Source organism: Oncorhynchus keta, unplaced genomic scaffold (assembly GCF_023373465.1).
Source record: "Oncorhynchus keta strain PuntledgeMale-10-30-2019 unplaced genomic scaffold, Oket_V2 Un_contig_2209_pilon_pilon, whole genome shotgun sequence".
NCBI classification, from domain to species: domain Eukaryota; kingdom Metazoa; phylum Chordata; class Actinopteri; order Salmoniformes; family Salmonidae; genus Oncorhynchus; species Oncorhynchus keta.
The window spans coordinates 17,501-22,500 of record NW_026282757.1 but is presented as its reverse complement, the minus strand read 5'-3'; the positions used below and the strand labels follow the sequence as shown (position 1 = coordinate 22,500).

Genomic DNA, 5,000 nt, shown 5'->3' with positions numbered 1-5,000 from the left:
CTGTCTCTCTCTCTCTCTCCCTGTCTCTCTCCCTGTCTGTCTGTCTGTCTGTCTGTCTGTCTGTCTGTCTGTCTGTCTGTCTGTATGTCTCTCTCTGTATGTCTCTCTCTGTCTGTCACTCTCTGTCTGTCACTCTCTGTCTGTCTGTCTGTCTGTCTGTCTGTCTGTCTGTCTGTCTGTCTGTCTGTCTGTCTGTCTGTCTCTCTCTCTCTCTCTGTATGTCTGTCTGTCTGTTTCTATCCGCCTGTCTCTCTCTCTGTCTCGGTCTCTCTCCAACGCCCCCTCTCTGTCTCTATCTAATCCCCTCTCGGTCTCTCTCCAACTCCCCCTCTCTGTCTCTATCTAATCCCCTCTGGTCTCTTATCCCAACCCCCCCTCTCTGTCTCTATCTAATCCCCTCTGGTCTCTTATCCCAACTCCCCCTCTCTGTCTCTATCTAATCCCCTCTGGTCTCTCTCTCCTATCTAACCCCCTCTCTGTCTCTATCTAATCCCCTCTCGGTCTCTCTCCAACCTCCCCTCTCTGTCTCTATCTAATCCCCTCTGGTCTCTCTCCAACCCCCCCTCTCTGTCTCTATCTAATCCCCTCTCGGTCTCTCTCCAACCCCCCCTCTCTGTCTCTATCTAATCCCCTCTGGTCTCTCTCTAACCCCCCCTCTCTGTCTCTATCTAATCCCCTCTCGGTCTCTCTCCAACCCCCCCTCTCTGTCTCTATCTAATCCCCTCTGGTCTCTCTCTAACCCCCCCTCTCTGTCTCTATCTAATCCCCTCTCGGTCTCTCTCCAACCCCCCCTCTCTGTCTCTATCTAATCCCCCCTGGTCTCTTATCCCAACCCCCCCTCTCTGTCTCTATCTAATCCCCTCTCGGTCTCTCTCCAACCCCCTCTCTGTCTCTATCTAATCCCCTCTGGTCTCTTATCCCAACCCCCCCCTCTCTGTCTCTATCTAATCCCCTCTCGGTCTCTCTCCAACCTCCCCTCTCTGTCTCTATCTAATCCCCTCTGGTCTCTCTCCAACCTCCCCTCTCTGTCTCTATCTAATCCCCTCTGGTCTCTTATCCCAACCCTCAGTCTCAGACATATTGTTTGAGTTAACTAAGCCCTTTGACAGACACACTCTGCCAATAGAGTTCTGACTGGATTGTAGTCAGAGTTCTAACAGGCAACTGCAGTCATTACACAGTCACTCTGTACCAAATGGTACCCTGGTCCCTATATAGTGCACTACGTAGGGAATAGAGTGCCATAAGGGCTCTGGTCTAAAGTAGTGCACTACGTAGGGAATAGGGTGCCATAGGGCTCTGGTCTAAAGTAGTGCACTACGTAGGGAATAGGGTGCCATAGGGCTCTGGTCGAAAGTAGTGCACTACATAGGGAATAGGGTGCCATAGGGCTCTGGTCTAAAGTAGTGCACTATGTAGGGAATAGGGTGCCATAGGCCTCTGGTCTAAAGTAGTGCACTACGTAGGGAATAGGGTGCCATTTGGGATGCAAATATTGTTTCACAATGTAGATATCTTAGTGAGGAGATGTGACATAGTGAATGGGGGACATAATGACATAGTAACTAAATAATGACATAGTGAATGGTGGACATAATGACATAGTAACTAAATAATGACATAGTGAATGGTGGACATAATGACATAGTAACTAAATAATGACATAGTGAATGGGGGACATAATGACATAATAATGACATAGTGAATGGTGGACATAATGACATAGTAACTAAATAATGACATAGTGAATGGGGGACATAATGACATAGTAACTAAATAATGACATAGTGACTAAATAATGACATAGATACTAAATAATGACATAGTGAATGGGGGACATAATGACATAGTAACTAAATAATGACATCGATACGAAATAATGAAATAGTGACTAAATAATGACATAGTGACTAAATAATGACATAGATACTAAATAATGACATAGTGAATGGTGGACATAATGACATAGTAACTAAATAATGACATCGATACGAAATAATGAAATAGTGACTAAATAATGACATAGTGACTAAATAATGACATAGATACTAAATAATGACATAGTGAATGGGGGACATAATGACATAGTAACTAAATAATGACATAGTGAATGGTGGACATAATGACATAGTAACTAAATAATGACATAGTGAATGGTGGACATAATGACATAGTAACTAAATAATGACATAGTGAATGGTGGACATAATGACATAGTAACTAAATAATGACATAGTGAATGGGGGACATAATGACATAGTAACTAAATAATGACATAGTGAATGGTGGACATAATGACATAGTAACTAAATAATGACATAGTGAATGGTGGACATAATGACATAGTAACTAAATAATGACATAGTGAATGGGGGACATAATGACATAGTAACTAAATAATGACATAGATACTAAATAATGAAATAATGAAATAGTGACTAAATAATGACATAGTGACTAAATAATGACATAGTGACTAAATAATGACATAATGTCATAGTGACTAAATAATGAAATAATGACATAGTGACTAAATAATGACATAGATTCTAAATAATGAAATAATGAAATAGTGACTAAATAATGACATAGTGACTAAATAATGACATAGTGACTAAATAATGACATAGATACTAAATAATGAAATAATGACATAGTGACTAAATAATGACATAGATACTAAATAATGAAATAATGACATAGTGACTAAATAATGACATAGATACTAAATAATGAAATAATGACATAGTGACTAAATAATGACATAGATACTAAATAATGAAATAATGACATAGTGACTAAATAATGACATAGATACTAAATAATGAAATAATGACATAGTGACTAAATAATGACATAGTGACTAAATAATGACATAGATACTAAATAATTAAATAATGACATAGTAACTAAATAATGACATAGTGAATGGTGGACATAATGACATAGTGACTAAATAATGACATAGATACTAAATAATGACATAATGACATAGTGACTAAATAATGACATAATGACATGGTGACTAAATAATGACATTATGACATAGTGACTAAATAATGACATAGTGACTAAATAATGACATAATGACATGGTGACTAAATAATGACATAATGACATAGTGACTTAATAATGACATAGTGACTAAATAATGACATAATGACATGGTGACTAAATAATGACATAGTGACTAAATAATGACATAGTGACTAAATAATGGCATAGTGAATGGTGGACATAATGACATAGTAACTAAATAATGACATAGTGAATGGTGGACATAATGACATAGTGACTAAATAATGACATAGTGATTAAATAATGACATTATTACAAGTGACTAAAGCATGAACACACACACACACACATTCATGCAGACATGTGTACATGCAAAACACACACACACAGACTTACTTGATGTTGTCCAGGCACCCAGAGTCTGGTTTGAGGATAGCTGTATGGTGGAACATCTTATAGAGGGCGATACCCAGGAAGATGACGTTCAGCTGAAACACACACACACACACACACACACACACACACACACACACACACACACACACACACACACACACACACACACACACACACACACACACACACACACACACACACACACACACACACACACACACACACACACACACACACACACACACACACGTCAGGATTTCAACATTGAATGGCATGATACATAGCTTGTCTATGAGACAGTATAATATCATTTCAATAACCTCATGCATATCTCCATGTCTTCACTAGTCAGGATCGAGGGAAACATGAGCAAAGTACAGAGAGATCCTGGATGAAAACCTGCTCCAAAGTGCTCAGGGCCACAGACTGGGGCGAAGTTCCACCTTCCAACAGGTCAACGACCCTAAGCACACAGCCAAGACAACACAGGAGTGGCTTCGAGACAAGTCTCTGAATGTCCTTGAGTGTCGCAGTCAGAGCCCGGACTTGAACCCGACCGAACATCTCTGGGGAGACCTGAAAGCAACGCTCCCCATCCAACCTGACAGAGCTTGAGAGGATCTGCAGAGAACAAGGGGAGAAACTCCCCAAATACAGATGTGCCAATCTGGTAGCGTCGTACCCAAGAAGACTCGAGGCTGTAATCACTGCCAAAGGTGCTTCAACAAAGTAAAGGGTCTGAATACTTATGAGAATACTGAATATGAAATATGAAAATGTGATTTTTCAGTTTTTAGTTTTTTATAAATTAGCAAAAAATGTGATGTCATTATGGGGTATTGTGATGTCATTATGGGGTATTGTGATGTCATTATGGGGTATTGTGATGTCATTATGGGGTATTGTAATGTCATTATGGGGTATTGTGATGTCATTATGGGGATGTCATTATGGGGTATTGTGATGTCATTATGGGGTATTGTGATGTCAAGGGGTCTGAATACTTTCTGAATGAACTCTATGTAGATGTATGTACAATAAACATGTAAATAAACAGTAAATGTGATGAACCAATATATCCTATATTCAGTGGCCAGATTGTGAGATTTTACTTTGGGGGATTTTCATCAGGTCCTACAGATCACCCTACACGTTCTACACCTCTCTCTGGTTATATGTGTGTGTGTGTGTATGTTGTGTGTGTGTGTGTGTGTGTGTGTGTGTGTGTGTGTGTGTGTCTGAGAGTGTCTGAGAGTGTGTATGTGTGTGTGTGTGTGTGGGTGTGTGTGTATGAGTCTGTGTGTGTGTGTGTTTGTGTATGAGTCTCTGTGTGTGTGTGTGTTTGTGTGTATGTGTGTGTGTGTGTGTATGAGTCTGTGTGTGTGTGTGTGTATGTGTGTGCTTGCGTTCCTCCTACACATTCTGGCTGGCTGTCAGAGCTGGCCTTGGTGTTATCTCTGTGGTGAGTTTACTAGCACCAGGCAGCCCTGAATACACACTGACATCCACCTAATTGGTTCAGTGTCATCTCATTATCTCCCTCTCTCTCTCTCTCTCTCTCTCTCTCTCTCTCTCTCTCTCTCTCT

At 40.3% G+C, this 5,000-nt stretch overlaps 1 pseudogene; it reads right to left on the bottom strand.

Annotated features, from left to right (window-relative positions):
* LOC118382541 (adhesion G protein-coupled receptor L3-like) overlaps positions 1-5,000 on the bottom strand; it is a 46,357-nt pseudogene that overhangs the window by 24,610 nt on the left and 16,747 nt on the right.